Source organism: Ictidomys tridecemlineatus, chromosome 5 (genome assembly GCF_052094955.1).
Source record: "Ictidomys tridecemlineatus isolate mIctTri1 chromosome 5, mIctTri1.hap1, whole genome shotgun sequence".
Classification (NCBI taxonomy): Eukaryota; Metazoa; Chordata; class Mammalia; order Rodentia; family Sciuridae; genus Ictidomys; species Ictidomys tridecemlineatus.
Genome location: NC_135481.1, coordinates 94,196,736 through 94,209,410, shown reverse-complemented (window position 1 = coordinate 94,209,410; position 12,675 = coordinate 94,196,736). Strand labels below are relative to the sequence as shown.

The 12,675-nt window shown below is 41.9% G+C and overlaps 1 protein-coding gene across 16 annotated transcripts in view; it reads right to left on the bottom strand.

Annotated features, from left to right (window-relative positions):
• Sipa1l1 (signal induced proliferation associated 1 like 1) overlaps positions 1-6,452 on the bottom strand; it is a 355,619-nt gene extending 349,167 nt beyond the window's left edge. For 13 of the 16 annotated variants that reach the window (XM_078050449.1, XM_078050450.1, XM_078050446.1 and 10 more), the window contains exons 1-2: positions 6,347-6,452; positions 5,714-5,771 (exon numbers count right to left, since the gene is read on the bottom strand). The gene's annotated coding sequence lies outside the window, so the exon portion shown is untranslated. Of the gene's footprint in view, positions 1-5,357; positions 5,632-5,713; positions 5,772-6,297 lie in introns of those variants that run through there. The other 3 variants (XM_021723735.3, XM_040275748.2, XM_078050448.1) reach the window with 2 other exon arrangements.
• Between the last annotated feature and the right edge of the window lie 6,223 nt (positions 6,453-12,675).

Here is a 12,675-nt window from a genome sequence, read left to right as displayed (position 1 = left end):
TACTACAATCCTAATTAGAGGGAGAACTTGGTACAACATGACAAGTAACAAATTAGAAACCTACAGGCTGGAAATTCTCATCCCAGACCTCCAGAGGCAGAAAAAAAGGTTTTTGCCTGATTTTGTAGCTCACCCACCAGCACACTGCCACTTACACTGAAGAAGCCTCTTCCATCCATACCTCTCATTCTGGTATCATCTCTCCAGATCTATAAGAAAATGCATTCTCTTTGCATCTGAATTTATTTTACTCCATCCAGGAGTAAAGTAGGAAAAAAAAAAAAATGGATGGGAACTGGCAAAGCTTCTCCTCCCTCAAAAGATCTACCTGGATGCTTTTTCTTACATTCCTGATTACAAATCAAATCACACTGTGTCATTCTGACCCTCATTCAAATCATCTGTGTTTAAGAGATCCAAAGCCAACATAATCTTTCCCATGTTTCTGTGACTCACTCCAGAGCTCATCAAAAGCTCACTGAAAGAATAAATGAGGTATCATCTAAGAATAATTAATGTACATATTACCTTTGAAGAACAAAGTACCATGTAAGTGTGTGTGTTTGGTTTTGGTTTTAATTAACTGGCACAGAAAACAACCAAAAAAAAAATGCAATGAGGCCAATTTATTTCCTATACCAAAAAAAAGTACTGCGATAAAGGGTTGGATTGTCAGTCTAAGCCCCTCTACTAAAGGGCAGTCTCCCAACAGGCAAGGATGTTTCTTCTCACCTGGCTCTGATCACTCAAGGGGCAAGGTAGGCTGGTGCCATACAAACCAGTGAATAGGAAGCTGCAACAACCCATTCCTGTTTAATGTCCTTGTTCCTGACTGTACTTACCCCTGATCCTCTGGTAATCCTGGCAATCTAAAAGTTGCCCTCGCTCCAGAAACAAGGAAGGTATAGCTACTTCTTTTTGCAAATTAAAATGAGTTGAAGAAGGGAAGAAAAAAGTGAACTAGAATAAATTGAGCTTGGCTTTTCTAAAGATCAAACAAGTATATTGTACTCTAATAAGGGGTTCTTTAAAACAAACAAACACAATAAGCCTATGGACTCTATCATATAGAAACTTCAATTCAGTTTCCTTTTCCATCACTGTAGTCTAAGTACATCCAAAGGTTAATGCCATTTTCAAGCTTTCAACCTTATTGTAAATTTGGTTTTTTTTCTTAGGTTTGCTTCTCCTCATTCTAATGACTTAATAAGCATTGAACACTTAAGGGGAGGGTCACAAACAAATTTCAACATAAGAGACCCTAAGGGGGTGGGGAGGGACAGGAGACAAAGGAACACATTTAAATCTGGAAGACTGCCTTCAAATCACTGCCTGATCATTATAACCTTCAACAAGTCACCTCAAGTGAAAGGCCTCAAGTCTCCTCATCTGTAAACAGAAAAATTATGCTCAAAACACCTTCAATAAATGGATGGAGTTGGAGAATATCATGCTAAGTGAAGTAAGCCAACTCAAAAAACCAAAAGCCGAATGTTGTCTCTAATAAGTGGATGCTGATCCATAACGGGGAAGGGGGAAGCATAGAAAAAATGAAGGAACTTTGGGCAACGGGGAGGGAGGGCAGGGAGGGTGTGTGGGGGCAGGAAAGATAGCGGAATGAAGTGGATATCATTACCCCAGGTACTTGTAAGACTTCACATAGTATAAAACCATAGAATACATGTAAAGTTGTGCTGCAGTTGTGAACAATCAATCAAAGTGCATTCTGCTGTCATATACACCTAATTAAAATAAATTAATTAATTTTAAAAAAGAATATAGACAACAATAAATGTTAGCAAGGATGTGGGAGAAAAGACACACTCATACATTCCTGGTGGGACTGCAAATTGGTACAATCAACCTGTAAAGCAGTATGGAAATTCCTTAGAAAACTTGGAATGGAACCACCATTTGACCCAGCTATACCCAAATCAGCATATTGTAGCAGGTCAATTCACAATAGCTAAACTGTGGAAGCAACCTAGATACCCTTCAATAAATGAATGGATAAAGAAACTGTGGTATATATACACAATGGAATATTACTCAGCATTAAAAGAGAATAAAATTATGGCATTTGCAGGTAAATGGATGGAATTAGAGAATATCATGCTAAGTGATATTCCCAAAAATACAAAGGCCGAATGTTCTCTCTGATAAGTGGATGCTGATTCAAAATGGGGAGCGGGGAGGCATGGGAACATTGGAAGAACTTTGATGGGGCAAAGGGGAGGGTACATGGGAGCAGGAAAGATGGTTGAATGAGATGGACACAGTTACCATACAACTGCACATAGGGTGTGACGCTACATGGTATACAATCAGAGAAATGAAAAGTTATGCTGCAATTGTATACAATGAATCAAAATTCATTTTGCTATCATTATACCTAATTAAAATAAATAATAAAACACTTTCTAGTTTCAACCACCCATATATCTGTTCATTAAAAAGAAAAAAATGCAAACAAGACCTACCGTTTTAAAAAGTACTTAAATACACATAATTTTTGTAGAAAAGGTGTGAAACATGTTGTGTGCCCCACTGCTGCAGAAAAAGTAAAATTCAGAAAGAAGTTCATTGTTTTTAAGATCACCACAGCCAGAAAATAGCAGAGATGGTATTTGAAACCCAGACTTAAAATGGACTACATTATTTCAAACTTTTTAAATAAGTTAAAATTCAAAAATAATTGCCTATTATGCAAAACCCTAAAAGGAACATGGGAGTATTGTAATATGAAACCAGAACAGGTTCCTAGAAATAGCCCCACTGGATCAACAGTTCCAGGAGGTCAAGAACACACTCTTGCTCACCAATGCAATCACAGAAACCAGCAGTGCACCTCCCAGATGGCGGCACTCAATAAATATTGCTTTACCCACCATAAATCTCAAAAGGTTAGGAATATAGTGATATTATGGGGGGAAAAATATTTTTTATTTGAGTCTTTAATTTCTGCAACCTGAGCCAAAACAAAGAAAGGAGCATGCTCCACCAGAGCTCCAGCTTTTTAGTTTAACTTCGAAAGGCTCAAATCTGAAAAGGTCACCTGAAAACCTTCAGGATGTTCATATTTCACTTGTGCAATGATTGGGCTAGTAGAAATAATATAAAATTGATAAGAGTCACATAATCATGTTATCATTAATCACTACAAACCTGCCACAAAATAGGATAGATTCTGAGAATCTATACCCTTAAACCTTTTCAGTCTTCATGCTCCTATTTCACTGCTCAAAGAGATACTCAAAAAGTTTATTGGGCTGGAGATTTAGCTCAATGGCAGAGAGTCTGCTGTGCACAAAGTTCTAAGTCTGATTCCCAGCAATACAAAAAAAAAAAAAAGGCATTTATTGCCAGACCCAGTGGCACAAACCTGTAATCCAAAAGCTGAGACAGTAGGATCACAAGTTCAAGGCCAGTCTGGGCAACTTAGTAAGACTTACCCTGTCTCACAATTAAAAAAAAAATGTAAAGGACTAGGATGTGACTTAATGGTACAGCACTTGCCAAATACACACAAGGCCCCAAGTTCACTCCCTAATACAAAAAAAAAAAAAAAAAGTGCCATTTATTTAAAAGTTCAAACTGCAACTTGAGACAGAACATACACACATCTTAACTCTGTCAACCAAGATTTCCCAAAGCCTACAAAAATGCTAATCTCAAACAATCTTCAACCTATGACTTCAATAACTTGCCAAGTGTGATTTAAAAGCCTTTAAATCAAACTGAGGGGAATATACCAAAATTACAAATGTAATTCAAAGCAAAAATGCAACACAAAAGCCAGAAAACACCAGTGAAAGGATAGAGTCAAAAGAAAAGTTAAATGAATCTCAATATATAATTGCAGGTAGATGCTTTGGAATTACTACCAAGAGTTCAAATCAACCTTGTCATGGAATGAAATCATTACCACTGCCTGACATTTCAAATCTAAAAAGTTCACTGCACTAAAATCATGATTCCAAACACAAGGAGCACTACCAGGAACTGCAGAGAAGCTAACAACAGCAACACCTACTGACTGTCTGCAGCCACTTGCTAAACTTGCTGTTTCCATCAACTTGGAGAAATTTAATAATGATAGTCAATTTCAAGAGCTCTGTACTTAAGCAAGCATTAATGAGAAAAGAAAATAAGTCGTCAGTGATATCAAAGCATTCATGCCCCCAAATTTTATGCTGCTCCTAACCATTTATGTGCAAACCATCACCCAAGTCATTTTAAATGCATTCTTAATTGCTAATGTCTTAATATAAATAATTTATTCCATGGGGAAAATGCTATAATAATAATATTCTAGTTAATAACTGGGATGTCATCTCATATTTGGACACATCAGTGACCATAAAACTACTTTACTTAAACCTTTTAACTGAGACTTCTGCTATTACCACTGTTCTAAATTATCCCATCAGCTTTTTTTCCATCCTGGTAAAGGAAGCATAATTGCAGCTTTCAAAAAAGGAAAAAATGTAAGTCATTAAATCAGGATTCTATAGAAAATACTAAACTGGCTTCAGAGAGCAATTCCAATAGGACTTAATCTTGTACTTTTCCAAAAGAATCAAGAGAATCTTTGCCTTGGAAGACATTCCATATTGGGGGTGGGGGGACGGGAGAAAGTTGACACTTAACTCCCACAGAGTACCAGTATAAAAACAATGGCTTTAAGACTCTGAGTCAGAGTTTCAACATGAAAGGCTTGCTTTATAGAGGAAACGCCAACCCCAGTTCATCCAGATAGACCTAGAACCTGATGAAAGTCGACACCTTCACTCTGAAATTTGCATCGCATCACTGGCTCCACTTTAGAAATACAATCGTTTAGCAGGTAGTATGAATTTCAATGAATGCTGCCTCTCAACTACCCGTCATGAAAAATAAAATCTATAAGGTAAATGCAGTCTAGGAGCTATCCATTACCAAATGCTTCCCTTCGAAAACGAAGGCCAACAATTCAGTAAAACATCACCTTCCTTGAAAAGTGAACTATTTCCCTTGTGTCTCTCTTTTCCACACGGTGAGTCCCCACGAAACTGCAACCAGCCTACCTAAAAATGCCGTGCTGCGATTTGAAAACCTTGCAAATTTCCTTTGAGGTCGTAAGTTGGAAACAGATAAGGCCGAGGAGGAAAACTTCTTTATGCAGCACCCTCACTCCTCTCCAGCCCTCTCACGGTTTACTTTTTCCAAAGAAAGCAGGTTAGAGCATCCCTGGATTTCAATCCCCCAAGAACCCCAAGAGGAAATTAACAGTCTTGGGCCCCGAGTTGAACCTCTCCCTCTCCTACGATTAACCACTCGGCCTGTCCTCTCCAACACAACCTGAAAAAAGTGCTCACCCAGGTGACCGAAGGGGAGGGATCGCTCATTGGAGACCAGAGGGGCAGGGTGAGCGTAGTTACTCGGCGGGGGCGCAGGTCACCCTGCCTCTCGCAAAGACGCCTGCCGGGCAGTAGTGCAGATGTGGATTCGGAGGTGCGTGCGTGCGCGCTCGCCCGGTGCGATGGAGCCCAGACTCGTCCCCGCCGGGCTGCGCTATCAGCACGCCACCAAATAGAAAATCAAACTTTAAGTGTCCTCCCAGTGTCCTGTTCCGGGCCCTGGACCCTATCCTCAGCCAGAGACAGCACAGAGGACTGCCAGTAGCCTTGCATCCCCTCTCCCTGCTCGGACCTGGGACGCGGGGACGACTTACCGCTCTGCCCGCCTCGGGGTGCCGCCGCGCGTCCGGGCGCGTTCGCCGCGCGCTCTCCCTGGGGAGAAAAAGAAACCGTGCAGACTCTGTGCGCGCTCACTCGCCGCCTCCTATGCAGAGAACAGCGGGCGCCGAGTGCCGAGCCTAGGGTTAATCCGGGAGGCGGGGGTGAAACCAGCCCAACTCTCTAGCCTGGCTCTGAGGGGGACCCGGAATACGGGCTGCGAGCAACCGGCGGGGACTGCCCTCCGGGAGGAGTAGGGGACGAAGGTGCCTGTCCCTGGGCATCAACTATTGTCTAGGCGCCCGGGCCCCGGTTCGCGCCACCCCCAAAGCTCAGCAGCCCTCATTCCACCCTCGCCTGCACCCGGGAGAAAAAGCTGAAGGGCGGCGGGGCGTCCAGGGTTCAGAGGTCCGAGGTGGGAGCAGGGAAAGGGGAGGTGCGTGACGAGTGGGGGAGGGGACAGGTAACTGCCGACGGGGGCTGGAAGGCCCCGGAGGACTCGTGAGGGAGGAAATAGGGAGGGAGCCACAGGGGGCGGGAAGGGATGGAGTGGCTGGGGGGCGGCCCCAGGGGCCCAGACCTGGCCCTCCCTGGGCACCCTCCTCCCAGGGACTCGGCGCCGCACTGACTTTTCGCTCACTCGCTCACGCACGCACTGAACTCGTTCACAAAGTTGCCGGCGGTGGCGGCGCTGCGCTCGCCCTCCTCCTCCCCTCCCCGCCTCCCCGCCCCATTCCTTCCCCTCCTTCACTCCCTCGCTCCCCGCCAAGTCTCGGGTGAGATCACCGCGGGGCTGCTCGGAGCTGGGCGCAAATCTCGCGAGAGAAGCGACAGCTCGGCCCAGCCTCGGAGGGAAGTGAAAGGAGTCGGAGGAGGGAGGGGACCGCGGAACTCCTGGTTGCCATGACGACGGCAAAGCCCTGGATTCCTGTCTCCTGCGGAGAGCGGAGGCGGCAAACGTGGGTGCAGTTTGCACCTGCCCCCTCCGGTGCCCGACGCCCTACCGGTGAGGAAGGCAAATGCTGGAAGAGGAAGGAAGATTTTAAAACGTATCTGAGAGGGCATCTGTAGACTTGCGTCTTGCTATCTGGCCCAATCTGACAAATGAGACTAATGTTTTAAAGTTCTGCAGCACTAGAAACTAGCGTGTATCTGTACTTCCAAATGCCCACCATATATAGTTTATCAACCTTGCATATAATTTCATCCCCACAAGCCCCTGAACCATCCTCCTCCCTCCAACCCTCCAACTAGCACGTATACACACACACCCCCACCAGACTGGGCTGCCTGAGGATCTGTCTGGTTCATCTTTGTATTCTCAACCTCTGCATAGAATTGGAACATAGTAGGTACTGAGGTCTGAAGTATTAATTTAAGGCAACAGTCCATATGTGTCCTCAGTACTTTGCTTTTGTCCTACCATGGAGGGTATATAGGTTTCTGCATCGCAGTCAAGTTTTCAACTCGGTTAAACTCGCCTCCCATTTCTGTTCACATCATGTCTTTTTCCAGTGATTTTAATCCCTTCTTTCTCCATCTTTATCTCTTAAAATCCCTATTCACTAGGGAAGAAGCAGAGAGAAACAGCATTTTTTTTAAAAAAAATCTTTAAACATTTTCAGACTCCTTTTTTTTTCTATTTTTCAAAATGCTCCTAAGGTTGAAGATGAAATTGTCTCATCCTGTTTCTTCTTTTAATTGCAAAAACTTCTCTGTGTGGGTTTTATATATTTACCCCAAGTAAAAAATGAGTGCTGTGAATAGATGTTAAGCTTAAACTTTAGATTTCAAAATGGATGAGTAAAACTAGATTCTATAGTAGATGAATTATATCTCAATTATTTCTCAATTAGAAAATAGGATCCACCATATACATTAATATGGAGAATTCGTTATTTAGCTCATTCCCATAGAACTAGAAACTAAAACATGAGCCTAAGAACAGGGAGATGAGGCAGTTAAGACTTTCAGGTCACTAGCAAGCTTAAATTCTCTGGCCATGAATGTTTTTAATGTTAGAAATTTAAGTGGTAGAATGATTTTTTTTTTTATGAAAGCACTAGATAAAGTCAGGAAACTAGGGTTTGAGTTTGGTTCCTAATAATTGAATTTCTTTGAGAAGTTCTATAACGTCTCTGATTCCATCTGTAAATTAGGGGTGGCCTATGTTAGGCTAATACAGCTTTAAAATTCTGTAGCTCTTAGACTTATAAAAATTTCCAAAAAATAACAGATATTTTCCTTTTACATCAAATAATTTAAAAATTAATGTTTCATATTGCAGTAGGTCATTTTCACTAAGTGTATCTACATGTTGACAATTTTTTCAACTACAAAGACAACCAAATATTGTCCTTATTATGGTAATTTCAAAGGGAATCCATTGTTCATTATTTGTTTTTACACTAACTCAAAACAGATTTCTTGTTATTTAATAAATATGCTAATTCATACCAAAGATCCAAACTAAATACATCCACACTTCCACCAAGATAACTATAAGAAAGAAGGAGGGAGGGAGGAAAGAAAGGAAGGAAAGACATGGTATGTTTACTAGCACATTTTTTTTAATATTTATTTTTTAGTTTTAGGTGGACACAATATCTTTACTTTTTATTTTTATGTGGTACTGGGAGTCGAACCCAGTGCTTCATGCATGCTAGACGAGCACACTACCACTTGAGCCACATCCCCAGCCCCCACATTTTTTTTATTTTTTACAAAGAAACACAATGGAACATTACCATCAGTCCTATGAATCTGTTGTAAGGATCAATTGTTCATAACATAGCTTGATATTATAAATTAGTTGTTGCTCGGTTAACTTTTAACAGTTTTGCTGTTAAAGGATAGAGGTCAATCTGTATGGACCAACAAAGCACAATCTCAAGGCCACCTGTTTTATGACTCCCAGGCAGCCTTTTGAAACAATTGACCCCACTGCTAGCCAAATCTGTTAACTTTTTCAAGGCTACTTATGAGACTCAAGAGATAGGTATTGGATTTCAAAACCCAACAATAGCAAATTACAAAGATAATTTCCCTAATCTTCAGGCCTAGGAAAAGAATAGAAATTTTAGTAGGGAGCTAAAACTACTCTTTCAAGGTCCTAGGCTACTATTGACCACTCACCGGAGGCAGAAATTCCATAAGCATTTCTGAAAGAGATAAAAAAGTGAAATCAACCAAAACTGAATTTCCATCTGCACATTGTCTGGGTCAAGTACTCCCACTATATCCTCCCTGGCCTTTCTGAGGCTTCAAAGTAGCAGACAAGGGGCAGCAGAAGAAGGAAAGGGGGAACAGAGAGTTTGCCAAGCACAGCTTAAATCTCAAACCAGTACCTACCCACTCCCTCCCTTTTCATCTTTGCTCAGTCCTCTCCACACACCCAGAAATGAGCTGTAACTTTTCCTGCTGATGAGGAGAACTTCTGCTTACTTACTGTGTTATTCCTTCCCAATTTGCTTCTTAGTTTATTAATCACATTTCATTTTCCTCTGGCTATTCACTTATACTCAACAAAACAGGCTAATATATCAAACACAGAATAAGGTTGACAAAGAAGCCTACCAAACTAGAGAGTACACATATTATATACATACATATAAATACACACACACACACACACACACACTATATATATATATACACACACACACATAAATGCACACATAAGCATTTCTAACATTATATATACATATATAACATATAGGATGTTAGAAACACTGGTTTACATTTGCATGTTTTACAGTTAAAGTCTAGTTTATCCAAATTATTATCATACCCCTCAGACCTTATCGTCACTGGCTATACATCTATGGGGACTACTAACTGGTATTCTGAAAGATGACACTGAATCATTAAAAAGATTCAGAGTACCCTCAAATGTATCCAAGATTAAATGATATCCAAAGTTGTTTTAATTTTAAGGTTTTACTATTATAAACCTATGGCATGTAACTCTATCTGAACAAGAGATTCTCATTGACCCATCCTCCTACCTATGTGTCCTACCTATAGTGTTTTTATAGGTTTAAAACGTAGCATTACAGGGAAGCTATTACTCTTCCCTGTCCACTCTCCTACTCTTCAAAGGACTGTTTTGCATCTTTTCCTCCTTCATTAAACCTCTGCCTTTTACTCACAGCTCATGGCCTTGTTTCTTTCCTTGGTAAAAAAGAAGTAATTAGAAGTAAGTGAGCACACCCTTCCTCCTCACCGTTCTATCTACCAACCTACCTGTGTCTATCTGTGCACATTCTTTTCTACTTTCTGTCACTTACGATAAAACTCTCAGTGCTCTTAGCCAAGACTAACCTCTTGCTCTGTGTACTAGTCCCATCTCCTATAAATCAAGGACATTGATTCAGCAACCGTCCCTCCCCCTCTCTGTCTTGCATCAGCAAGTTTTCGCCCTCTTCTGAATCATTTCTAAAGGTTACAGGCATGCTGTCATATCTGCCATGATAAAAATAAGACATTTCCTGGACACTCTATCTGCCCCTGCTCTTCTTTTCAACTAGAGTCTTCAAAAAACTCTTCCACATTTCCTGTCTTTAATTTCTCTCTTTCCATTGCCCCAAATCCACTCTGAGCAGGTTTTCACCCCAACTACTCCATGGAAACGGTTCTTCTCAGAAGCATTAGTGACTACTCATTGCTAAGACCAATGGTCAGTTGCCATCCTCACCTGGCTGGGTACTTGGGCAGCAGGGACAAGATTGAGCAGGCTCATCCCTGAAACACTTTCTTCCCTTGTCTTCTAACTGAAGAGTTCTCCTATCTTTCAGGTCTTTCAGTCCTGAAGCTCTAAACACAAGAGGATCCAGGCCTCAGTCCTTAAACCTCTTCTCTGTGTGGTCTCCTCTCACCCCCTAGTGACCTCAGCACTCTGAGGGCTTTAAATACCATCTATAGGCTGATTGCTCAAATGCACACCACAGTCATCTCCACAAACCTCAACTGCACCTCCGTCTCCTACTCAACATCTCTAGTTGGTTGGGCACTATATCTCAAACACCACGCAACTAAACCTGATGGCTATTCTCCCCCCACCCTGAACCAGTGCCCTACTGAGCTCTACGTGTCCCCCAAACCAGTTCACTCCTGAAGTCTTCCTCAGCCCAGTTAAGGTCTTCCTCATCGCAGAGATGCAGAATTTTGTGCAGAGCAAAGGTCTCATAGCCATCTTAACTCCGCTATGTCTCTCACATCCCACACCCAAACCATCAGCAAATTCTATCCTCTCATCCTTCAAAAAGTGCAGAATCCAGTCGCTTTCCATGTGCTGCCACTCTACCTCTCTGATTCAAGACATTTTTTACCTGATTATCACAACAGTCTCCCCAATGGTCTCCCTAGCTTGCTTTCCTACTCTCACCCTTGGATCCCAATAGTTTCTCCTACACACAGGATCCAGAGTATGGAGCATAAGTAAGTCATGTCATATCACTTCACTCCCCAAAACCATCCAGGGCTTCCCATGTCACTTAAAGAAAAAGCCCAAATTCATATTGGGACCTAGAGAACTGTGTACAGTTGTTTGTCAGTATCCAAAGGGGACTGACTGGTTCCAGGACCCACCACTCTACCTTCCTGCCAGGGATAACAAAATTCCCATATTTTTAAATATAAAAATGGTGAAGCACCTGCATATAACCTATGCACATCCTCCTGTATACTTTAAATCATCTTTATATTACTAATAATACCTAAAATAATGTAAATGATCTGTAAATAGGTGTTATACAATATTGTTTAGGGAACAGTGACAAGAAAACAGTTTTTGTACATGTCTAATATAGACACAATTTTTAAAAGATATTTTTGATCCTTGGTTGGGGGAATCTGTGGATTTGGAAGCTGCTAACACTAAAGTTCAACTGTACTGTATTCCCTGACTTCTGTGTCCTTCCTGTCTCTCCTCCTCCTTTCCACCAGCCCCAGTGTCATCCCTGCAGCTCCTTGGATATGCCAGGTGTTCTCCTGCCTTAAGGCCTTAAATTTGCCTATCCCTCTGCCAAGAAAGCTCTTTCCCCACAAATTTGCATGACTCACTCTCTGAGATCCTTTAAATAGTCTGTACAAAGGTAACTGTGTTGGTCATTTGTCTGCTGACTTTCTGTTGCTTTCCCTTCTCCTACTGTATCTTTCAGGAAGCCTGATCCACATGGGCCATATTTCCCAGGCTCCCTTATTGGGGGTTTTCAGCGGAGTTCAATGTGACAGGAATTTGAACAGGTGCAAGGGGCAAATCTAAGCTTTCTTCCTCCTCTCTCTCTGCCTCAGGTAATATCTTAATAGCAGGTGCATCTTCTCCAAGGTCCCAGGTTTCCACTGAGTTAGGACCATTTCAAGACTCTGGTAACACCATCTGTCGGAGGGTGGTGGTAGCTTCCTGACTTTAAGACCCTCTAAGTTGGGCTGGGGTGTAGATCAGTGGTAGAGTGCTGGCTTAGCAAGCAGAAGGCCCTGGGTTTGGCCGCCAGCAATAGGAAAAAATAAAATTCTGGGGTGTCTCATTATCCCAGTTAACTTTTCAGCCTTCCCATCACCTGTGTAACATTTCCCTTATGTTAAATTCCCTCTTTTTGAGTCACCAAGACCACCTTCCATCCTCCTATCTGGACCTTGGTTATTATAATCACCTTTATGAAATAACAGTCACCTCCAATTCATACTTCCCAGGGTGCCCACTCGGCTTTAATTTTCTCTAAAGTCCAGTCACTTTTTGACATACTGTTTAGTTGTTGGTTTATTGTCTATCTCCATCTAGAATGTAAGATCCCTTAGAGCAGGAACTGTACTTTATTCACCACTATATTTCCAATACTTAGAATTAGAACAATACCTGGCACAATATGGACACTCAATACATGTTTGTTGAATAAACAAATAGCTCCTGGGCTTTTTGTGTGTTTCAGTGTTCCTCATTTTGAGGGGGGGGGGGTCT